At 35.2% G+C, this 26,979-nt stretch overlaps 1 protein-coding gene and 1 long non-coding RNA gene across 2 annotated transcripts in view; one reads left to right on the plus strand and one right to left on the minus strand.

Moving 5' to 3' along the window:
• The window catches only part of LOC125666278 (uncharacterized), a 141,588-nt gene that overhangs the window by 83,032 nt on the left and 31,577 nt on the right, over positions 1–26,979 (minus strand). The window lies entirely within an intron of this gene.
• On the plus strand, positions 23,840–25,947 carry LOC130050820 (uncharacterized). Its single transcript, XR_008799085.1, has 3 exons — positions 23,840–24,184; positions 25,350–25,518; positions 25,810–25,947. It is a non-coding gene; the product is annotated as an uncharacterized LOC130050820 (long non-coding RNA).

The following is a 26,979-nucleotide window of genomic DNA, read 5'->3' on the forward strand; positions in this document are numbered from 1 at the left end:
TACCTCTTCAAAACATACGGCTCACGATTGGTGTAACAAATCGACAGGGGATGCTTACTTCATTTAGACACCTGATCGCACCTCTGGTGTGACCAGGGATCCGTGTTTGCCTCATTCTTAATGCTGCAATCTTTATACGATTATTAATTGTGTTCGTTATGTTTACCTTTTTAGCATGCGTCAAATGATAGCATAATTTGGATTTTAAATTATCTTAGAATATCTTGATATTTATAAAATGATCTTTAATGGAATTTGGATGACGTGATAGGGATACATCACTACTTGGGGCTTACAGAGAAAACCCCAGAAAAACATTTTTTCCTAACCTTTTTTTCAACGGTATTGGTGAAATTGTGTCTTTTATAAGTATTCAGATAAACTCTTTTGGACAGATAGATGTATCACCAGTATCATGAAAATGCTTGTACGTGTATTGGTAGCGTTAATCAATACCTATGGACCTCTATTTTAACCTTTGCATACATAGGAAATATTGGAATTGATTTCATTCTTTTTAGATGTTGTACATATCTCACCGCGGATATCTTTTGTTTTGTTCATTGGTATTGCAATGTGGGAATTTAGAACAAAATGTAAATTATATGACAATGCTTTCACATGTTTCTTAAGAAGACTACTTTTCGAATGACCTCATTTTTTTTTTACAAATTCTTAGTTACGCCCATTTTCCGATGGATGTGGATGCTGGTGTTACCAGTTTTAGATATCCTTCAAAGGATGCCTATAGGCAAGTTTGGTTGAAACTTATCAAGTTGTCGATAAAAGGTTGTCAGTAATGGCCCAATGTGTGGCCCATCTTTTTTCCATATCATTTCCCCCAAAATCCACTTATCAACTCTACGTGATGTACACAAAATATTAGGTTACCAGGATCAAAGTCAAGCATTTTTCATGAAGAAAATGGTTTCCAGTGCTTATCGTCTAGGCAATATCTTTGATATTCGTTTACCTATCACACGTTACATCTTGGACAAAATGCTATCCTGCTTACCTCTAGTTGTACAAGGAGACTACAAGAGAAGGTTGTTTCAAGCGGTGTTCTTATTTGCATTTTCAGAATTTGCAGGAACTGGAGAGTTAGTTAGGTCAGAAGGACATACAGCATATGCTATTCAACTCTCATATATCAGTTTTAACCGTAAGGATGGAACGTTATATCAGTGTAACCGAACAGCAAGGAAAGTCTTGATTCGGCTTTATGTTGTTTATGTTTGTAGAAATGTACAAGTATAAAGATGAGACATTGACCACAAGATGCGCCTGATGGAAGCTGTTCAGCTAGATCTTCTACGTAAAATGTAGACTGCTCTGATTTACTCAGTTTGAACGGTAACTTATATAGTTAAAAGTGAGTTATGACTATTGGGTAATATTTAATGACGAATGAAATCTAGCGTTACAAAAATATCAACTCGATCCAATGCGCACAAGAAAAACAACTCAATCCGATGCGCAGTAGAAGTCCTACTCAATCTGAAATTGACTAAACTTTTCAAAAATATAATCAAACGAAAAATGAATAAATGCATACGAAATAATTAGAATAGATTTGTACTACCACATCAGGTTAATGTCTGCTTCAGAATTTTTAAACATAACTCCCTTGGTCAACCCAAATACAATTCATTTTCGCATGGAGACTGCCACATGGCTGCTGTAGAACCCCTTGTACAGTATCTACAGGTGAGAAAAAACAAGGAGAGCCCATTGTTCATTTTAAATCATGATTTAGCTTTCACTAAGGCTGCATTTAATAACATCTTTCAGAATTGCCTGCTAGTCTGCTGTTTGGATAGTTCAAGATACAACGAACATAGCTTTAGGAAAGGTGCTGCAACTCTTTTTGTCCAGAAGGTTCTCACGTATGCACAAATCAGGACACCAGGTCGCTGGCAATCCAATGCTTTTCAATAATATATCAGTTCAAATAACATCCCGAATGTAGTAAATGTCAGTCACTTGTTATTTCCCTTGTTTGACCCAGATCTGTGTTACCTGCTGGGGCCGGTAGCCATATAAAGAAAAGTTTTAGTAGTTTTTGTGACTAGTCATGTTTCTGGTTAGGGCCAGTAGCCGCACTTGATAATCTCCTGCCATATTAACTGCTGGGGCTAGTGATACCGGAATTTTGTCTTCGGACAGTTTTTTTTATATAATTGTCTTACAGGTAGCTTGTATTCAGTATCACCTGCTGGGACCGGTAATACACTAGACGTTTGTATATAACTGACTGATATGTAACTTGTTTTAGTATCACCTACTGGGGCCGGTAATACACCAGATATTTGTATATAATTGCTTGATATGTAATTTGTTTCAGTATTACCTACTGGAGCCGGTAATACACTAGATGTTTGTATATAACTGACTGATATGTTGCCTGTTTTAGTATCACCTGCTGGGGCCGGTAATACACTAGATATTTGTATATATTTGCCTGATATTTAACTTGTATACAGTATTACCAGCTGGGGCCGATAATACACTATATTTGGTCTGTAGACAGCATGGATATAATTACTGATTATGTAGCTTGTATGATGTATTGCTAGCTGGTAAGGGTAATGTGTATTTGATCAATAAATACACTTTCAACAACATTGGAATGTTCTTGTGTTTTGGAGGAGGCCTAATTGTAGTTATGGTGCTGATCATTACCCAATGAAACAGAATAATTCATAGCATACTTTGTGAAATGTTTCGTGATGTATATATATTTTGTTAATTTTTAAAATAAAACAATATCATACCTTACAATTGTCATTAGCTAACACAAATCACCTCCAACCAATCTTTGTTTGATAAGCATAACATATAATCGTATTGTTTATTCTTAATATTGTGGTCTACTTATAACCGTATTGTTTATTCTTAATCATGTGGTCTACTTATAACTGTATTATTTATTCTTAATATTGCGGTCTACTTATAACCAATCCAAGAGCTGTGAATAATATGTATGTAGCTATATCTTGTGGTCTACTTATAACCAATCCAAGAGTTGTGAATGATATGTATGTAGCTATATCTTGTATTCATGAGCATGTTTATGTAAAGCTTATACTTATAACGTTCTGTATCAACGGAACTATCAGGGTAAATACCCATAGCTATACACGTGGGTAATTTAGCGTGTAAAATGCCCGATACAGTATTTATTTCAAACACATATTGATAAATTTATTCCAGGAACCAACGGTGACTTCACAGACACGGACATTTTCCTCTGTCCCATAAATATGTCTGACACTTGGATGGCTACGATTAAACCATGTCTTTTGGTTTTGAAATCAGTGGGCGCATTGCTAATATTTTGTTAAACGTTACAAACCTTATAGCAGATGAAGCGGTATTGCTGGATACTATATAGAGGCCAGTGCTAATTTATTGGATGTCGTTTGTGCAGGGTGGCCGGGGAACGGAAAATGTATTGATGGAGGACATTAAGCATGCACCTATGGAAAATGATCGGATCGGACGTCATGATTTGTATTTTAAAGACAACAACACAAACAATCAGCATATAGAATGCATGGAATTCTGGATTTCAAAATCTAATACATGACAGGTGTTGTAGTTTTCTTAGTAATACATGTATTTAATAAAGGCACTACAGAGCCGTTACGGTTTTACGAATGCTTTATTTACACTATGTACATGTTAATAGTAAGACAAGCAAACTCGGAATGAATATTAGAGTGCTAAGGCATGGCATTATCAAATTACAAGTATGAATGAAATATCAGCATTTTCCCAGGCTAAAACTGCAAGGCCAGCAAACACGCGCGGTCCCCAACGGAAACACCTGTCAGATTCAATAAACAGTTTATATCATTACATCTTCCCTTTGAGATTAGAATTTACGGTAAACAAATATATGCCTTAGCAAACACAATTAATTTTACAATTATTTTTTTCTGAAATAATTTGAGGTAAGAGGTTCAAGCACATAACCTACCGTTGGAGTGTTGTCTTTACCACAACCTCTTACAAGATAATATATCAATGATTACACAGGAATACATTGAATATATAATTATATAAATCCTATATATATGAGTCTGATACACCATAAAGTTTTTTACATTACAAAGTCTGAGAATTTTTCAGGCACCTTTATTGTTCTGCCACTGCGCGTTTTCTGCACGTGCTCGATATCGTTCTGCGCATTGTCATTCACTGCAGCGTTATCGCTTTCGATCTCGGTGTTATTTCCTTCCCCAGATTTGTCAGTTTCGCTGTTTTTCATCAGATGTCTTTGATATCTACGGTATTCAACTCCTTCGGATTCTACGACATATGATCGTGGTTCCGGACATTTCTGTACAATTACTCCTTCCTTCCATGGTTTATTTTCTGATTGAATGTTAACGTTGTCTCCCACTTTCAGATTGCGTAGTTCGCGTGCATTACGGTCATAATACATTTTTTGTTGATTCTGCTTGTTGACAAGAGCAGTCCGAATTTTACGGGTCTTGATATGTGGTTTCAGTAATGCCTCGTGCGTCGGTAATATGGATCTCGTCCTGCGTCCGAACAGAAGTTGAGTAGGAGTTCCTACCCCGTCGATCGGTGTGTTACGTATTTCTAATAATGCGAGGTTTGGATCCGTTTGAGCTTCATTTGATTTTTTCAGGAGGTTTTTTACAGTTTGGACTGTACGTTCCGCCATGCCATTACTCTGTGGGTAATGCGGGGACGATGTTGTGTGCTTGAATCCATATTCAGTAGCAAATTTCCTGAATTCGTCACTGACGAGATTCGGTGCATTGTCGCTGATCAGTTCCTCGGGTATCCCGTGGCGAGCAAATATTGGTTTTAATTTTTTGATGACACTGGAGCTGGTTGTGCTCTGCAGTTCACATATTTCAAAGAATTTTGAAAAGTAGTCCACAACAGTAAGAAACGATTTTCTGTTTAGCTCAAACAAGTCGAGTCCTAGTTTCTGCCATGGCCTAAGTGGTACTGGATGAGGTTTTAGAGGTTGTTTGGGTTGTCTCCTTTGGTATTTATTGCACACTCTGCACTCTGCAACTTTCTTGTCTATGTCCGAATTAATTCCTACCCAAAACACAACTTCTCTGGCTCGACGTTTGCATTTTTCGGCTCCCATATGTCCATAATGCAATTGATTCAGGATGTCGCTTCTGAGTGTCGAGGGTATAATTAGTCTGCGACCCTTTGTGACAATCCCGTTGTAAAGACTGAGTTCCTCTCTAAAATTCCAGTATTTCTTAACGAAATAGTTGCACTCTGTAATATCATCTGGCCAGCCTTCAAGAATTACTTTCTGCAAGGCATTTATTTCTTTATCTTTTGTAGATTCTATCGCCAATTCGTTTACCTTTTCGTCCGATATCGGCAAGTAACGAACAGCAAACACTTCAAATTCATCCTGGTCACTTTGACTTGATTCTGACTCAGTCGCACGGCTTAAGGTATCCGCTATGTACAGATATTTCCCTGGTTTGTATTTGACATTCAGGTCGTACGGCTGTACTTTAATCATCATACGTTGAATGCGCGGTGGCGCCGATGACAATGTTTTCTTGAACAAACTCTCAAGGGGTTTGTGGTCAGATTCTACATGGATGTTTTGTCCATAGATGTATTGGTGAAATTTCTTGCAAGCGAACACAATTGCTAGCAGTTCCTTTTCTATCTGTGCGTAATTTCGTTCCGATTTGTTTAATGATCTAGAAGCATAGGCAACTGGCTGTCCATTTTGTAAAATGCTGGCTCCTAGTCCTGTTGATGACGCGTCTACAGAGAGTGTGATGTCTTCGTCCGGATTAAAGTACTTTAGTACTGGAGCACTGATGAGCACGGACTTCAGCTGATCAAAACTTTGTTGTTGTTTTTCATGCCAGTGTCATGCAACGGTTTTTTCAAGTAACTCCCTCAAGGGCTCTGTGATCGTGGCTTGGTTTTGAATAAATTTTCCTATGTAATTTACCATTCCCAAAAATCTCTGCAATTCTTTTACATTTGTAGGCTCTGGGAATTCACTTATGGCTTTGATTCTGTCATTACAAGTTTTTTAGTCCATCTTCTCCGAAAATGTGACCCATATATTTAACTTCATTCATCTGTATTTTACACTTCTTCTTGTTCAATTTTATTTTCTCATGACGCACTGCCTTTAGAACTCTCTCGAGTCTTTCATTATGCTGTTGTACAGATTTACCCCATATAAGAATGTTATCCATTATGACATCACATCCTTCAATTTTTTCAAAGATTTGAGACATCCTTTTTTGGAATACTTCTGGCGCAGATGAAATTCCAAATGGCATTCGTTTGTAGCGATACCTCCCAAACGGAGTATTAAATGTTGTTAGCTTTGAACTTTCCTGGTCAAGTACTATACCCCAGAATCCAGAGGAGGCGTCCAAAGTACTGAATACTTTGGCCCCTGTAAGCTGATGTGTGATGTCATCTACGGTTTTCATAGGATAGTGTTCTCGTTTAATAGCTTTGTTAAGATCACGGGGATCCAGACAAATCCTCACTCTGTTTGGTTTCTCTACTATAACCAATGAGTTTACCCATTCAGAGGGCTCGTTGACTTTTTCTATGACGTTTAATGATTCCATTCTGTCCAGTTCTTCTTTTAATTTGTCGCGCATTTTGAAGGATACTTTTCTCGGTGAATGAACAACTGGTGGAACAATTTTGTCGATATGAATATGATGTTTGCCTTTCATGCATCCTATGCCCTCAAACACATCTGAGAAATCTCGAAAAATTTCTTCTGCGGTCTTAGATTCACTTACTGTTTCAATAAGTTTCAGGATGTTCATTTCCTCACATGACGCTAATCCTATAATGGGATCCACCTTTCCAGGTACAACGTAAAACTGCAGCGCATAATATTTATTCTTGTGCTGTACTGTGCACCGAATTTTGCCATCTATCTTTAACTTGTGGCCCGTATATGATATAAGTCTTGCTTTAGACTGCTGTAATTTCGTTATTCCCAATTTATCGCACATGTTCTTTGGAATAATGTTACACTGAGCACCTGTGTCTATTTTGAACTTTACATTTGTATTTTCTACTTTCAGCGTCGTAGTCCACTTTCTTCGGGTGTCATGTGTATCTTCTACAGTTTCTATTCCGAATTCACTGTCGGAATCTGATTCTGGGTCAACTCCATGAATTTTCTTGCTTTTTGTCTTCTTAGATCGGCACATTTTTGCGTAGTGATTCGGTTTTCCGCATTCGTGACATGTTTGTCCGTAAGCTGGGCATTTTTTCAAAGCATGTGATTTTCCACATTTTTTACAATTCTGGATATGTTTTATTTCGGTTTTATTTGTTGCTCCAAATTTCTTCCCACCTCTTTTCTGAACTGCATCGATTTTTTGTTCCGTGGATTTTGATTCCACAAATGTTTTCATTTGGTTGTCAGATGTTTCCGCCGCCCTGCAGATATCCATTGTTTTATCCAATGTGAGGTCGCATTCCCTCAGTAGTCTCCTCCTTACCGAGTCACTGACGATTCCACAGACAATTCTGTCGCGAATTAAGGAATCATGTAAATCTCCAAATCCACACGATTTGGCTAGAATGCGTAATTCCGTCACATATGCATCTATTTTCTCACCGGGATTTTGACTCCGTCTGTTAAAGATGTGTCGTTCATACGCCACATTTTTCTTCGGATTGCAGTATGCAGTAAATTTCTCAATAATTTTGGCAAGTTTTTTCTCATCCCCTGCCTCTGCCCAGGTGAATGTATTATATATTTCAAGCGCATCAGGTCCTATGATGTGCAAAAAGGTGTTGGCCTGGATTTCTTCGCCTTTTTTTACCTATTTCTGACGCAGACAAATAAATTTGAAACTGCTGTTGAAAACGTCTCCAATTTTCTTTTAAATTCCCATGCAAAGTCAATGCACTCGGTGGCTGAAGTCTTTGGGCCATTGTTAATCCGATAATTAATCCAGTTTTACTTCTGACACCATGTTGTAGTTTTCTTAGTAATACATGTATTTAATAAAGGCACTACAGAGCCGTTACGGTTTTACGAATGCTTTATTTACACTATGTACATGTTAATAGTAAGACAAGCAAACTCGGAATGAATATTAGAGTGCTAAGGCATGGCATTATCAAATTACAAGTATGAATGAAATATCAGCATTTTCCCAGGCTAAAACTGCAAGGCCAGCAAACACGCGCGGTCCCCAACGGAAACACCTGTCAGATTCAATAAACAGTTTATATCATTACAACAGGAAAATAAGTGACTTTGTCAACGTCTTCATCGACAGAAATACCCTCTTCTTTATCCGTGTGGCTATATAATTCAGGTATGTGATGTGTACCTGTAGGACTATATAATTCAGGTATGTGATGTGTAACTGTAGGACTATATCATTCAGGTATGTGATGTGTACCTGTAGGACTATATCATTCAGGTATGTGATGTGTACTGTAGGACTATATCATTCAGGTATGTGATGTGTAACTGTAGGACTATATCATTCAGGTATGTGGTGTGTAATTGTAGAATGTAAAACTTATACGTTACCAATTTTGATGGACCAGATACGCATTTCGACAAATAATGTATCTTCAGTGATGCTCAACCGAAATGTTTGAAATCCGAAATAACAATGAAGTTTTGGAGCTATTATAGTGAAAAACAGTGTGCCAAAAACGTGGATAAGAGATATGCGTGAAGAAGATAATCCTTAACTTTGAAATGAACTTCTAAATTTCACAACAGCAATTAAATATACATCCGTATCTTCAAGTTAGTAACGAAGTACTTAGCTAATGGGCTGTAGAGACATTCGGGGACTAACATTCCACCAGCAGAGGCCTCGACTCAGGGGTCATAATGTAAAACTTAACGGTACCAGTTTTGATGCACCCGATTATGAATAATTTTGGTGATTTATCGATGTGTTTTGAGCAAATAGTTCAGAGATAGATCTTCCTGTCATATACGAAATGCGGTTGTTACATTGTAAACTGTTGACTTAAATATGAAAGTAGCATGTCACGTGATAAAGAACTGTGAAGCCAGATATCCTGATTTTTTATTCGTCTGAAAAACAAGAGGCCTAGAGACCACCTGAGTATTACCGATAGTCACTGGCACCAAAGTCTACAAAATTCATAAGAAATCCTACCCCGCATATCTAAGCTAAATTTTAGTATTCAGCAGCAGTATAAAACAAAATGCAATTACATTTACCCTAAAAGTGTCAATAATTATGAGTGTCATCATATGATTATATTGTATTAACAGAGTGAGAGTATTCCCGACCCACCCTAGAATCAGAACCCGGAGGTTACAGCATTCACAAGTTTGGTATTTCCTTTTCTACTTTTGAATTAGATTTAATATATTATCAGCAAAATTAAAGAAGTATTTCAAATGATACAATAGTACCAAAACAAAATCTATCGCATAATGAACTTGATAAGGAATCCAATGAAAACAGTTACTGCCCTTTGAATCAATATTTCTGGACATATTATTGATTTTTTTTTTATTTATGACACACTTTTGAAGCTATTGTAGAATACTCCAACGAAAGTCACGTTCCTATCATGCAAAAATCTAGATAAATTATTGATTTTGCAAAATATGATGACGTTACATGAGGGTAGAAGTACTTTAAAGTATATTCGGAATCAATTTCTGGTTAGCAATGCGAAATTTCTCCTATTAATGGTTGCAAAAGGGGTGGAATTTAGGATGTCTTGAATTCCAAAGCAAAATACAACTGAAAAGATCAATTAAAAATATTTATATAAAGATAAATTAATACAAATGCTAGGGATATTCCCATACGTCGAACAACTCAAAAGGGCCTAAAAGAAAAACAAAGAGACTAAAAACTTTAATGAAAATTACTGTGATTTATGAGATGAATAAAGATGTTACAGCTATATATGTGTATTTACGTCGGGAATGTTTTTGTGTGTATGTGTGATGGGGGGGGGGAGTGTATTGAGATATATATATAGATATTGAGCAGACAATATATTCCTATGTGCAGAGTACATTGACCCATCACCGTTAACCTTTCAACCTGAAAATCAATAAGGGTCTTCTTCTACCCATAACCAATTCGCATATGAAATATCGTTTAAATGAAGTGAATGGTTCGTAAGATACAGTAGGGGGACAACAGTGTTGAGAGAGAAAATGGCGTCCCGGTAACACGTCATAGAACCTCTCGTACTAAAATCCGTTTATTTCTGTTCAGTGTTCAAGTTACGGAAATTCTTTTGAAATATATAAATAGATCAGAGTGTGTCACGTGTGACATGACGCATGTTTTATCGTCTGCTCAAAGTTTTGTTTACATAATATCTTGGTAACAAAATGGAGACGAAATGTCAAGAAATTTCACAACCCTTGAAGCAAGTTATCATACAGCTACATTCGAACGGAGAAGAAATATCAACCATTGCTAAGATTGTCAACAGATCTTTGGCTTCGTTATATCGAGTTGTCCGTTAATTTCAAAGCACGGGCCGGTTTCGTTCCATTGACGATCGGGAATATCGGAGGCTCCAGAAAATCGTAAACAAAGACCGGCGGGCTCCATTAAGAAATGTTACAGCACAATGTAATGAATAAATAAACCAACATGAGTGTCTCAAAAAACTATCAAACGTCGACTTAAAGAAAATGGCTTCTACGGAGGTGTGTATAAGAAAAAAGTTGTAGTGAAAAATGTCAACAGGAAGAAACGCTTGTCGTGGTGTAGAGAGAAGAGGTGGTGGGGCGTACAAAGTCAGTGGTCTAAAGTGATTTTAGTGACGAATCTCAGATATATGTGGGCGAAAACAACCGTGTTTATGTGTGGAAGAAAGCCGCGGAGGGTTGGAGACCCAATTTCTCACCGCGACAAAATGGACGAAAGTTCAGCATTTTGGTTTGGGGATACTTGTGTTTTAATGGAGTTGGAACTATATGTCGAGTTGAAGGGAATATAAATTCAGCAAAATACACCGATATATCAAATACATACCTTTGGCCAGTTGGCGTCATTTCCCAAACGGAAGTTACCTTTTCCAAGACGATAATGCTCCAGTGCAACGATCTCGTTTGACACAGGAATCCATTGCCAGAAATATAATAAAAATATGAGCTGTCCTGCACAGTCTCCGGACTTAAATGCTATTCCACGTAAGAATAATGCAAAATTGAATTTCCGCGGCGCATCCAATGTTACGAAATTGGGCCAAACTTTTAGAAAAAAATAGTTGGGTGCATAATATATGACAATCTGTTTATTTTCATTTTTTGTCACCCAGTATAATTTTTATTTAAAAAATCGAAAAGTTGTTACCGTGTACTAATTCATACAAAATGTCGAGAATATCAAACGGAAATTTTCAAAACAGCAACACTGAAATAAAGAGCCATTTACACATATCTCAAGGTAAAATCACCAATTTAAATCTTCAAAAGTGTGAAAAATTTTCATTCCGGTTTTATAAATAATAAAATAATCGCTGAATAATCGTGAGTTTTAGTTATCGTTCGTGGAAGTTTCATAAACACCGCTAGATGGCACACCGTAACTAAGAACGCTGGTGCGTGAAAATGACGGCGATCCAAAAATAAATAGAGCCTTGCAATGAAGAAGTGTAGTGTCGGTCACTACGCTGGAAGTTTATGCGCGCCATATGGTGCATATCCCCCAAAAAAGGGATTGACTTTACTTGGGGAGTGTACCAGAGATATTAAACACCGTCTGAAGTCGCTGAAACTTAGCATTGGACACCAGACGAACGTCAAAGCAGCAGCCGACACCGAGGGACATCTCATTGCGGGACGTATTGGGTTATTTTGGTAAATTGATATAAAAATATATTAGAATGGAAATCATATCATTGTTTTTTTAAAGACGGATGAAATGTATGAAGCACTCTTGATATTTATATTAAGCACCTTTGAGCGTACATAGTGTATGAAAAGGGTGCTATATAAATATGGTATTACTATCATGAACACATTGAAACACGCACACCTGGCATAATACACTGATCAATGCAGTACTCCAAGAAATAGAGACAAATGAGTACATGTACAGTATAACAGCGGATCTAGATACGGCGAGATCACACGAGTCGCTAGTTTTATCTGTAAAGATCTGCAATGTAAACAACAACCACTGAGCTTAGCGAGAATAGCGAAAGCTCAGTGATTATTCTTTACATTGTAAACCTTCACAAAAAAAATTCCGACTCCTGTACCTGAACTATAAGTAGAATTCAATTTGATTTAGATGGAGTTTATGAATATGATATAAATGTTAAACAATTGTGCGCCACAAGCTTCCACTTCCCTAGAAGCCCATTCTCACGTTGAATTAAGTTTTGTGATATAAAATTGTAACTTTCCGAAGGTTTTAACAAAATTAAATTTATTTTTTGATCAAATAATTAATGAATGCATGTTCATTTCTGTGCGAATGTTTAAAAATATAGCATAAACTTAATAGTAAGTAATTTGATTTAATTTAATTAATATAAAAGCTCAATAGGTAATTTTATATACATATATGCACTAGGAAGGAAAGGTAACTCAAGATGCAAGTCAACATAAAAAGGAAAGATAACTCACGCTACAGTGAAGTTTTTAAAAATATATACCTGTTTACCTCATCAAAATATTTTTTTTATTACTATTATTTATTTACTTTTTCTTTTTTTTTTCTCTCTTTTTTGTGTAAGAAACTATCAATTTTTTTTAGATCCCCCCCCCACATATTAGAGTATTGACACTATAAAGGTGTGAACATTTAGAGAAAAGATTACCAATAGAATATTATACAAAAGTACACATAATTAAGTGACAACTTTGAATTGGTTTATGATGATGATAGTGATCAAATAAAATCGGACAATTTTACATACAGGTCACAACTGTACAACTACTATAAGCATACATGTATGACACCCTGTGTTTAAAATGTGTGCTGTCAATTCACAAACCAGGTTTTTTTTTTATACATTCTGTAACTAGATATGGAAATCATTATATATGAATAAAATGTTTAATTTCAATCATTTTTAAAACCCAGTGAACTGGATGCTTGTTTCAAAATTACATACACTTATCATTAAAACAATGCATTTATTACTTTAGGTTTGATCCTTCCCTCACTGTTTGCCCATACCATCGATACAGTCTAGGAATACATTGGAAGCCATCACGAAGTTGTGCATTCCCATCCCATAAAGGCTCCCAAAAACCACAAAAACCTGTCACTTTCGAGATGAGCAAACATATTCTGCACACAGCGGGTGTACTAATGCTGATTGGCTCAGGTAATGACAACTCATGGAATATATTGTAAGGCAGTTTGATTACTGAGGGACAAAACTGAAAGAATTGGCAAATACACAAAAGGAACAGAAATGGGAATGGCAAGTTCTGGTCACTGTCTCAATGTATTTTGAAGTTTGCATAGAATTTGACATTCATTAACACCCCCCCCCTAAAATAAGGTCATGAATGCTTGAACAAATGTGCATAATGTTGATAGATATATATGCATCCATACAGACAGAGTGATATCTGAATTTGATGTGGATTCCTATAAATAATTATTGACATAGAAGAAATTCTAAGCATATTGTATCTAGGCATCATTTTTAAAATGAAATAAATATATATGGTATACATATTTTAAATGTTAATTTCTAAATAATTTGGTTTGGTGTTAATGTAGTTGAAATATAGATAACAAAGTAATAAATGTTTTCAGGAATTTGCATGGGATGCATGAAGATTTATTACCAATCCCTCAATAAAGAATGTCCAGATCCAAAAGATCAAGTTGTAAGTTACTTTCATTCTTTTATACATTGGTTTCCTCTAATTTTATATCATAAGAAGTGCAATTAAATAAACTTAAAATCAATAAGCCTCATTTATACACATATACATGTATGTGTACTATTTTCTTCATCAATCATGTGTTACATGTACTTAACTCACTTGGAGAGGTAAATAAAGATACTGAAATGTTTTGCAATATAACTCATGTACATTTTAAGAAAATTAATTTATATACTTATTTAATTGTAGGATTCATGTCAAAAGACTAATAATGAAACCACAGATGGAGAAGACAACATAAAAACATGTGAAAATGATACGGACTGTTCCCTTCAAGAACTTGATACCTATGAGGTACATATATATATATTTATATTGCAAATCACATTTTCCTCTATGAAGCAACCAATTTCAGCGCGCGACACAATCCATTCACATTGACTATGAACGGATTATGAACTAGCTTAAAGCACGCGACTGAGAGAGCGTAATGGTTTGAAAAAAATAGAACATCTGTTACAAAGATCTCTCAAGTCACACCTTTGGATTAAGATTGTAAACTTACGTGGATTATCATCCCAATCTTGCGGTCTCCTACATGTACCTCCAAATTACAGTGCACCTTGCAATGCTGATAAAAGGCATGGTGAGAAGAAATGTGATGTCATGTCTATGTGTTGACGTACGTCACAATAACTACTGTGACAGAGGCTAGGTGTTCGTTTTATGCAACAAAATAGAAGCAATGTAAACAAAGGGTGTTTTAGTAAATGAATATAAATATAAGAAATGAACATCACTTTTAAGCTGTTCATGGTCAATATGAACGGATTTGGATTTGAGGCAAATTCTCTGTGAATCGCTAGCGCGATTCACAAAATTTGCCTCAAATCCAAATCCGTTCATACTGACCATGAACAGCTCAAAAGTGATGTTCATTTCTTAAATATATATATACAATATAGATTAAGTTATATATTACATAGTCATAGACTAAACAAAAATTCATGTATATGGAATATTTAGTACAAGTATTTCTTAGTTACTCAAGATCAAGAGCTATGATTTATAAGTACTCATGAAAATATTCCTAAATTGTGTTATCACAGAAAATAATGTTAAATCCAATTAAAAACCTGGTGTAGAAGTCAAATTGCAATTATTTTGGATTAGTAATTTCATCATTCATTATTCTTATCAAACAGGTAGGAAGCAGTATTGTAGTATCTGAGGATGAATTGGAAGGATCAATTCACGAGGCTGGAATGTTTGAGGTAAATATTTTGATTGTCTTTGCAAAAATTTATTTGTGGTAGGTCATCTGATTCACTCTGGTGACCTATTGCCAATGTCGTGCATTATACATTAATCCTGAGAACTAACACTCCAATTCCTGTCAAATTTGGCATAAAGCATTAAAAGATTTAAGATGATTAGCTTAAAACCCGATGCATAATGGCACCACGTTTTGGCTCTTTAGAGCCTCTCTGATCATCTTTTGTCTGTCATTTGTCTGTTTGTCTGTAAACTTTTTCTTCCCCAGAACCATTGGACATAGTGCAGATTCAGGTTTGTTAAGATCATGCTAGGGGGTATGATGGGGCCACAATAGAGGACCAAAGTTTCACATGCGAATGTATAAGAAAAATCTTTTAAAGTCATCTTCTTAAGAACCACCAGACTAAAAAATTTGAAATTTGTATGAATCAAGCCCCCCCCCCCCCCCCCCCCCCCCCCAGCGGTGGGGTGGTGTCATAATGAGGATCAAAGTTCTACATGCAGATATATGGGGATATATTCTTCTCAAGATCTTCCATTTCATACCATGATCTACAATCTTGGTTTGATCAACAACAGCAAGGTCATGTTAGTATGTTCCCCAAACAAAGTTTGGGAACACATTGTTTTTACTCTGTTTCTTATTATTATCATTAAGGTCTTCCGTCTTCAGCAGAAGACCTTATAGTGATTGGATTGTTTCTTTTTATTATTATCACTATTATTATTCTCCCCAATTTCTGTGAGCTCAATTTCTGAAAGATGCATGGATAGATTTTGATGATTTTTGACAGGATTATAGAACCGTATCTGAAGTTTATATAAAATGCCGGTTTTTGAAAAATTCACTTAATAGGATGATAGTATATCATTTGTAGATGTGCAAAATGATATTCATTTTGTCTGCACGCGGATGCACGTGCATCTGATTCACAATTTTGGTACACTAACTTTGTAATCAGTCTAACTTTTTTGTTGTGCCTTGAAATGGTTTGATATTCATATCATAGGCAGGTATTGAGACCCTCAACTGATTTGCGTGGTCAAAATTACCAATCTGCACGTTCATGCACGTGCGTTTCTTTTTGATTGGATAACACTAAAACGTCTGTAACTCTCTTGTTAATGAAGCGAATGAGTTGATATTCACAGCATGGGTAGATAATGTGTGTATCTATACATTGGTGTAATAAAAGATACCAACGCGCACGTGCGTGCATCGTCTTTCAAAAGTTCATCTTTAGAGGACGATGTTTTATTTTTCATCAAATTATAAACATGATGTTAGGTTTTAGGTGTGCCTTGGTACTCCTTACATATTGCTATGGTTAAAATTACTGCTCAGCATGTGCACGCACGTGTGCTAATTTCTGATTGGACGATTTTAAAATCACTATAACTTTCTTATATTTGATGCAAACATTAAGAAATTCTTACTGTGGTTATATGGTAGAAAGGCCTGTAGAATGACATCAACAAAAGTACGGAATCATACTTGCGCGTGTGTGAATGCACGTGCATTGCTTTCTTTCACTTCTTGGTACTGAAAAAGATCATTTTAAATGTACTCACTAAAGGCTAAAATAAAATTAATTATTTGCAATATAAGTCCCCCTTACAATTAGCACTAGTTCATATTGGTGTTGAGGCATCTCCATTCTGTGAATTTATTTTCTGTTGTGTTGTGATCCTTTGGAGGTAAATGGGGGCCACATCAGTAGTCAATTTTTTTATGGAAATAAAGACCGATAGAAATATCTTTTAAAATTCACATCAGCTGAACAATGGCAGGCCAATATGACTGAAGTGAGTGATGTGGCTCATGGGCCTCTTGTTTAAATTAGGGTGGGGTTCTTGCTGTTAAGGATCATTTGTAACAGTCCTGTTACAATTATAACTACTTTCACAAGTATTTGAAATACATATATACCCTTTCTCTCAGACAATGAGGGACAGTCAAGAGTCTTACTCCCAATCAGTATCACATAATTCTAATTGGAGTGAAAACCATTAGTTAGATTTAACGGATGTAAATCAGATTCTACAACTCACAACAAAAGGCACATCTAGTCCCCTTAGAAGCCAACTTCGACATAATGTGGCAGATGTCCATTCCAGAACATTGAGCTACTATAAACGAAAAGCGAATGAAACTGTGGATGCTGTGTTAGAACTCATTGCACCTGGTCAGTCTTCCGCTTTGAAAAAACTCCTACTGAATACCGAGTCAACTAAGGTTAATATTGAAAAAGAAGCAAAAGAAGAATTCCAAAAGAAAATGATCGAACTCTACAATCAAACAACGGACAACAACTTGAAAGTACAAATTCTCTCCATCATATGAAAAGAAATTACAAAAACAGAGTTGATTGAAAAAATTCCAGGAATAACAATTTATAAAGTAGATCAAGCAAGAAAATTATCAAACAGATTCAATGGATTTGTTATACCAACTAAGACAATACATCACAGACAAAGAATGGACTCTGCAAAACTACAACATGCTCTGGATTTCTTCTTTGATCCATTGTTTATGCAAATCGTATCATTTGGAACAAGAGACCTTTCTTTTGACTCGGGTGAAAAGCTAACAAATCCTGATGTTGTCCGTACATCTTGTCATTTCCAGATGATCCAGTTATATGAGAATTATAGTCAAGAATCGAACTTCGTCCCGCTTGGAAGATCAACTTTATTCCAAATTCTCAAAGTATGCTCTGCTTCCAAGAGAAAGAGTCTACAAGGTTTGGAAAACACAGCCGCTGAGGGAGCAGAAGGATACCAGGCTTTGAAAAGGATCACAGATAGACTTCATGATATCCAAGTGATAACAGCGGAACAACAAAAAGGACTGCACACCAGAATTACTGTTAGTTTAATATATATGAAATCAGATTACAAACTTCATGTCAAAAGAATCAGATATGTGTGCAGACCACTGCATTTCATGGAGCTTAAGTGACCCTCATATGAAAGAGTTCCAGTATCCATGTGATCATCCACACCCCATACAATGTGATCGATGCAACCCTGTATCTGAGGTCGAAGAGCAGTTACTGACAGCAACATCCCAAATCCCGGACCAAGGCACTCAAGAAGAGTATCAGAAACGTACATCTGATTCAATAAGGCAAATTATGCAGTGAAAGTCACACATTGTAAGGACAGTGAACCAAGATAAATTCAGGCTTGACAAGTTGAGAAATCTTCAACCCCATTAGATGTCCATTGTCATGGATCGGGCAATGAAATTTCTACCAATGAAGTACCGTGAAAAACAGACGGACTGGTTCGGACAGCGAGGAATGAATTGGCACGTAGCTGTCTGCATTCATCGTGACGCTGATTGGAATTGATGTGTAAGTATAAATATGGATTTTTTTCCCATCAACATTGATTTGTTCAGGGGTCCGTATGTGCCCTACACTTCATTTTGTATTCTTCATAGGAATTATGAGATTGATCACGGGTTTGTTATTTTCACCTTTTCAATGTGCAATATAATGATTTTATTGTTAGTTTGGATTTACTTAATACGGTTTTACTTAATACAATTCTTTTTACAGCACAGGACCTTTACTCACGTATTAGATGGAACTAAACAAGATTGGTTATGTGTTTCTTCTTTATTGGAGGATGTCCTGATTACCATCAAACATCAACTACCTGACATTACAGAAATTTTTCTTCGGTCTGACAATGCTGCTTGCTACCACTGTGGGTATTTATGGTTGTGTCTGCCAGTGATAAGCACCCGGACAGGTATATATATTGTACTACCATCCAATTTCAATTTACAGTATGTACATGTACACTAGTATTTTCATATCTAATGGATTCTGTGTCAATATTATTTTCTGGAATTATTTAACCATGTTGATTTGTGTACTTCTCTCTATAGGTCTACACATCAAAACATATTGTTATTCTGAGCCACAGTCAGGAAAGTCCTATTGTGATTCCAAGATCGCCCACATGAAAAGAAAAATGAAATCCTGGGTTGCAAGCGGACATGATATCATATGTGCAGAAGATATGAAAGTTGCAATAGACCCCATATCAGGTGAATAACCCATTTCTAACATACAAAATTATTCTTTTTGTTGATAAGATACCCATTTCCCTGTTTAAAGGATGTAATTTTGTAGTAGTACGAGTAAAGGAGTAAAGCTATCTTGTCATGACCACTAATGGTTTATGTCTAAGCAACTGTGACGTCTCCATATGAGTGAAATATTCTCGAGAGGGACGTTAAACAACAATCAATCAATCAAACCATATCTCCTCTCGGAATGAATTGCGAGGTGATGATAGATTGTTCAACATTATTCAGTTTGCACAAAGACAAATCTAATATGTATGTGAAATATATTTACCAACATAATAAATTCATTCTAAATATTCCAGTCCATGGAATAAATTGTGCATGTGTATTATCATTTATCATTATTCAGGAGTCAGTGGATGTCAGGTGTCACATGTTTCCATCAACCCTGAAAATCAGTCTCTGAAATCTCACAAAATGAAGCAGGTTAGTTTGTACAGTGAAGTAGAGTTCCATGTTGATGGGTCAATCACCATGAGGAAAGCATATGGCATTGGAGGGGGTGTAGACTTGTCAAAGGAGAATTTGGACAAAGTCGGTGGAAATCAACAACACCATCACCGGTCAGGATGTTTCACTCTGAATGGCCTCACAACTAGTACTCCCATCACTGCAACAGGGAAGATTGAAAATCCCAAGGAACTCATCCCGATGTCCACCGAGTCTGCTCTTTATTTTTGTCCAGAATCAGGCTGCATATGTCAGTTCCATAATTACGTTGAACTGGATAGCCATCTTACAACAGGCCAACATGAGTTCCAGCTACAAAAGGAGACAACATATGACCATATTAGAAGGGACTGGGCCCGTTTATGCAATGAAATAACGATAACATACAGAGACACAGTGCTGGCTTCAAGAGACAATTCCACCAGTGTCAGTTATGATAATGTTAAGGGAATCGGGTGGGCCCTGAAAATTCCACGGCGTCATGTTGGAAGATTTAGCTCAAAGTTGCGAGATTTTCTTGACAAAAAGTTCAGGGAAGGAGAAGAAACAGGACGGAAAGCCAATGCCACAGATGTTGCAAAAGAAATGCAGAACATGAGAAATGCTACTGGTGAGCGCCTCTTCCTTCCATCAGAGTGGCTGACTGTAAACCAAATTACATCCTACTTCTCTAGAAAACAGAGTTCAAAAGTAAATGAACAGATTCAGGATGAAGATCTCTTAGCTGCCATTGATGCTATTGACAGAGATGCAGTAACACTGGAAATACAACAAGGTTTAAGCTCAAAGTGAAATACCTCTGTACAAACATATAAATGCAATATCAACATGGTTAAGGTTGTAGGATAGTAATGTATTAAATAATTTCCCTTTATATGATCACACAACAATAAGTCAATAATCATTAAAGATAGACTGTACATTTATTTTAAAGACTTTTTTGTTTACAATTTCCATTTCCGGAACATGTTCATGTGTGTGTTGTTACTTTTGTCATTATATATATATGATACAGTGTATGTATTGAATATCCTAGTACTGTAACAATGTATCCTGAATGAAATGCATCTCAGATTTAGGTGTTCAAATCTCCATGTACTTTCATGTTCATAGTGAACACGAGTTGTTTTCCAATGCATTGTTTGTGGAACACTGTATTGTATGATTTCAACATGAAAAAAGAAACCAAAACATTTGTATTGTAGATAATTATTTTTAAAAAAAAACCAATTGATTTCATTGGTATATGATATGTAAAACATGAGTATCATACGTACAATTCACCATTGTACACGTAAATATGTACACATACATGTATACACAATCTATACAGGTTAGAAGTGATTAGTTGGTTTACAAATGTAACATACTTGTTTGAATTAGGTATATCATGGCCTAACTGTAATTAATTGAAATTGCTAACCTTAATAATGTATTTGAAAGAAAAATTGAGAAGATTGTTAACGTTTTACAATACTAGTTACAGAAAAGAAATGAAGGCTGCTTGACTAGTAAATTGACCACATATTTTGACTTTAAACAACATTTTGCTATTGAAAAATATGTATATTTAACAAGACATGTTTGTGAAACACTGATACCCTCTGATTACAACAAAAAGAAACCATGTGACATTGTATGTTATTTAAAAAAAAACTTCCAAAAAACAAAATCAGTGGTCAATGTCAAGGCCACAAGGTCAACAATTCTGGTTTCATTGCAAAGGTCTTCTCACAATTAATGCACATGCCAAATATAAAAGCAGTACCTCATACGCTTTGCAAAATATAACTTATAATCAAATTTTCTGTAAGTATGTAGGACAAAGGTCAATGTTAAGGTCACCAGGTTATATATATCAGTTTGAATGGAAGACCTTTTCAATCTACTTTGTTTGTCATTGAACAATGGCTTTACTGGACTCTAACCCCAGTTGAATTTGTTTTGTGTAAATATTAATATAGACATGTGGTTATTTGCAAAATTTGCAAATTGTTCACATTCCTTAAAATAGATCTTTAATTCAAACTGATTTTTGTCTTTTGTTTGTTCTTCACATATTGCATTATACAACAAATGTTTGAGTTACTCAATCCAGGTATTTGATCAATAATGAATGCATGAATATGATTTTAACAAATTTAGAATTAACTATCTTTAGTCAGCTAATTCCTCTGACACAATTGAAATAAAAAGGAGCATAAATAAATGTGCCAAGTCTCCCAATGCTTTATCATAATTTTCCCTGTGAATCCACACAATTTGTAGGCATTGGGTAATTTTAGCTGGTTCAGATCTAAACAGCATTCTACAATTATTGGAACATGCTTGATATAATTCCATAATATAATATAATTATGTATAATTCGAAATTAATTCCATACAAAAACATGTAGAGTACAAAACACAGAGGCTCGGTTCATAAAAATAGGGTACCTTTAATGACAGTAAAGGTATAATGCTTGGTTTTCTTTCCCACTGATAACAATATCAGTTTATTAAGGTTAAGTTTTCTTTTATTAAAAAAAATCCCCTACCCTTAATGTAATACTTAATCTCTTTAGTGAAGTTTATCAACTGCCTCTCAATTCACATGGGCTGTATAGAAAAAAATCTTCGGGGGTGGGAACATTCTTTTTCCGGGGATAATTAATTCTAACCTCTACATATGACAAGGCCATACACTGTGATCAACTTCTCTAAAGAGATTAAAGAATACCCTGAATGTTGAAACTGAGCCCCTGTGGTAAAGAGATATAGGCCCTACCTTGTTTTCCTGGTGCTTCATATGAATTTTAACCGATCGTTGGCGTTGATAAACCACACATCTTTACATGTAACAGTAACATGACCTCTTCACTAAAACTTACAAAGGTAAGCTTAAAAACAACTCCAATTCCAAATTGAAATCCGTCTGTACAACTCATGGTGGAAACAAATGGGTTAGGTATAATGGGAATTTCGATCCCGACCTAAATTTCTTGGAAATCTTGTTTTACTTATTCGGTAGGATCATGTATGATATGTCGATAGTTTAAGAAACAAAAATGAAAATACATTGATATAATCATTAGCTAAAATAATTAAAGATGATTAGTTAATGCACAATTATCATATTTCAGTGATTTCAATATATCTCGTTTTTTTTCATTTTCCCGGAATTTTTCACCATTTTAAAGGAGGCATTTCTGAAAAAAAAAATGAATTTTCCACACTTTTGAAAATGAAGTGATTAAACAAAATCCCCTTTTCTCTTTTATAAATCTCATACGATTGTAAGTGTTTGCTGTTTTAACCCCTTCTCTACCGTACCGGTCAATTTGACCGGTGGCGCGTAAAAACGGGACAGCGCAAAAGGAGTGCCTCTAAATCTTTCAAACTACGATCATGAGATATATGATCTATATATCATATTTTTGGAAATTTTCTCTATTTTTTAACTATGTAAAAATCAGTTAGGAAAATAAAGCCATTAAATTAATAAAAGCATTTAAAGCGAAAGATGGCTTCGTCTAAATATGACGCAATGCTTTGTCGCAAGGCCATTTCCCCCCCTCGATACGATTTTTTAAATCTCCCGTATGAATGCACTATTTTTTATATTTTTGAAAAGCATATATTCCCTGCTTTCAGAACATATAAAAATTATTTCTAATGCCTGGCAAAGTTATGAGAAAATAGCTATTTTTTGCACATGTACGCTTTCTTACAATTTTATTTCTCAATGTTTAAACAGATCGGGGTTTTACCAATATCCATATATGGAAATAGGGAAAAGTAAATACAGCCTGTAAAAGTAGAGGAAATTTTCTTTTTGATGGACCCTTATTCGTGTTGTAATTCTTGTTAGTTTTTATATTACGATAAAATGAAATTGGGACATGCTGCGCGGTTTTCTTTAAAATTAGCGATAAAACGTCGGTGCTGAAAGCGATCGACGCGCATCGCACAATAAAGTAGTGAAAACTATTTGTATTGTCCTCTGTTGGTAATATGAGTACTTTTTGATACACTAAAACAATATACATATATGTATGAAATGATCAGCCAGATATTCTCTGCTTTAAAAAAAAGAAGAAGTATAAAACCATTATTGGTAAATAACAGTTACACCACCTACTTGTAACTTCATAAAACACCTAATGAAAATGTTACATCGGTAGAGTGAATAAAAAAATACTTCAGATTCAGATATAAACGTTATGTAATATATTTTTCGGAATAGAAATATTTTTTTCTGCCAAACAAAGAAAACAAAAAGACCAGTCTGCATATTATAATACATTTTTCCCCGTGATCCGAATCGCGGCCGCGGGGTTTTCTGAAAGTGTGCACAGGTAACACACGTGTTTCCGTTTCAACGAAAACAACAACCACACAACAAACGTTTGTAATGTATTTTACATCTTGAATACGACCTGATATCAGATGAAGAAGTCTGAAGATATCCTGGATATCCTGTTGCAGGGTGACCCAAACGACCATGCATTCAGTATAAACATGTAAGTTGATGTACATGTAGCCACATAGGCCGACTAAAAAAAAAAAAAAAAAAAAACGTTCGCGTTAGGCCTATGTCATGTTATGAAAAATTCACGATTAATATATTAACCGCGATTTGATACCATAATTTGTCGTTTCATGAAAGAAAATATTTATATTTTATGATATCTAAACCAAGTGTATAACATCTGACATCAATTAATCTGTCCTGGACCGGCATTAATCAGTCTGACCCCCCCCCCACCCCCTTGGTATCTCCTCATCTGACGCGCGAGTGTAAGAAGAGGGTGGATTTAGTGTACGATGAGAAAAGGGTGGGATGGTTTTAATCAGAGTGGGAATTCATGACCATTGGTGCGGAGGCTATTTTCCAAGATTTTCAATGTTTATAAAAAAATGTTATCTTTCTATGAAAAGAAAACACAATCTGTTAGGAAAGCATATATTGCATTATTGTATTATCATTTATAATAATAGAATTTATTACCATAATTTGAGGTTTTTCTTCATATTGTAACAGAAATAATAAAATGTGTGTTTGGGACAAAAAGTGTGTGTGTGTGTGTGGGGGGGGGGGGGGTAACATCAATCAAAATCTGGTTATGACAGGCTATTGAAAAAGCATTTAATTATATGATCCATACATGCTGGTGTGCTATGAGCTGATGGGCATGCGCCCACTTCTTGCTTAGATTTTCTCTAATTTCGACTAAATCCACACTCCATCAGAGGACCATGCCAGGGGGTTTAGACACTGTGTACAATGAAGAACCAATTCAATTCTACTTTAAATCTGGCCATTCAATTTCCCTCAGGGCGCAATATTTTCGCTGGACACTGTATATTTTAACCTGAATTTCTTCAGTATTTGTTCCCATGTATATGTTGGGCATAATGCTAACACCTCCATGATGCTTAGTGGGTTTTTTTTTTCAATACGCACTCTGCTACACTCGCAAAGTATAATCAAATATTCCATTCATTTGATTTCTAACATGTATGTAATCCCTTACCAAATAGCACTTCAAATATAGGACATCTCTATCTTTAAATAAATATGACCAGTACTTTCGTGCGAAACTGTCCCTTACTATCATAAAGCTTATATTCTGCTTTAAAACACAAAACAATAATTCTTAATTGTATTTTTTCATCTTTAAAAAGGTTATTGACATCCCAATATTTAGTGGGAAGCTTCCAGGTATCTTCCACTAGTGACAGTCTACTGGCAAATCCAGACATGCATTGGAAGTATGTTGATGTGGAGGACACAGGGACACCTGATCCAAGAACTGTGGCATTTCATTCGGAGTGACAACCTGGCATTCAGTTGGTATCAATCTTTGAGGTTGAATATAGGGTTAAATCCGTATATATTTGGTTAACATTCAAATGAATCCAGATAATACATTCACAAATGGAATCATGGCATTATGGTACACTGATATGCGTGTACCATTTTACTCTTTATCGTTGCATTACTAGATATAACATGCATACAAAAAGAGACAAAACATGGAAAATCATTATTCTTTTTCTAATTATAAGGTATGATAAGTGTTTTAAATACTGACAAATAAGGTATGATGACCAATACTGATTTTATTTGCATTTTTTTTTTCAGATATGGGACCTGATTATTCAGAGAATTGCAGATTTTATGAAGCTGTTTTTGACAGAAGATTTGGTTTTCTCCATTTGTGTTGCCATTAACCATTATGCTGTGATGGTCATATCTAGGGGGAGGGATTGTCATATGCTTCAGTTTAAAACGAATAATAAAATGCATTTTATAAGATTACCTTTACCAAAATTAATCTGACTGTGCATCTAGCACATTTATTAAATGTGTATAACAATTACCCCAGATAAAATTTTACAAGTAATTAAACGCATAATTTTCAGAGGGCCTTGATTATAGAAAACATTTACAGAGCCAACTGAGTATTCAAAAGCTCTAAGAATACATCAGTATATTGGGGCTAAGTATAAAAAATTTTTTTTTCTTCTTCAGATTGTTGGGCGTTATCTTATACATGTCTGCTGAGAAGTTATAGTCGATAGACAGATATTGGTCAACGCATGCCCCTATCCGAACAACCTAGTATCAAAAATTATGTCTAGAAATATGTTTTAAGAGGTTGAATATAAGAAGAACAATTTTTATTAAATACAATGCAAGTACATTTAAATTTAGTGATTGAAAGTAAGTACTTGAACATTTGTATACATGTACAATGAACTTGGGTAGGAAAAATGGGCATTATTTTCGCATATATAGCATTTGATATCATAATGGTGTTGTTGCTTAGCAACCAAATATATTTGAATATAAAAAATAGATCATTTTAGATTTTAACAGGAAAGATCTTTGTTTTAATGTTGCAATATTTATACTATTTAGTGGGATACAATGGCAAAACGTCATATTATTAGAAAATGAATATGTATATGAAGTACGAAATTTCCATTTTATGACCTTTGACCTTAATTCTCTTCATTATATTTATTGTTAAAAACCTTTTAAAATGATTAAGATATAGTCAAAGATTCTATTTTTAAAATAATGTGACATTTACTAATCATCATGCAATGTAATTATGTTTGAATTGTGTCGAATGGAAGTAGAAAGGCAAATTATGGTCAAAATTACACCATGAGTGTTGTTACTTAGAAACCAAAAATATTTGTTTGTTAATAAAATTGATCAATTTGATTGTGATGTTTTTGTAGTATTTTAAAAGACACATCAGCTCATACATTTAGAATTTCCTATTTTTGATTCGAATCTAGT

The sequence above is a fragment of the Ostrea edulis genome, chromosome 10, assembly GCF_947568905.1.
Source record: "Ostrea edulis chromosome 10, xbOstEdul1.1, whole genome shotgun sequence".
NCBI lineage: Eukaryota > Metazoa > Mollusca > Bivalvia > Ostreida > Ostreidae > Ostrea > Ostrea edulis.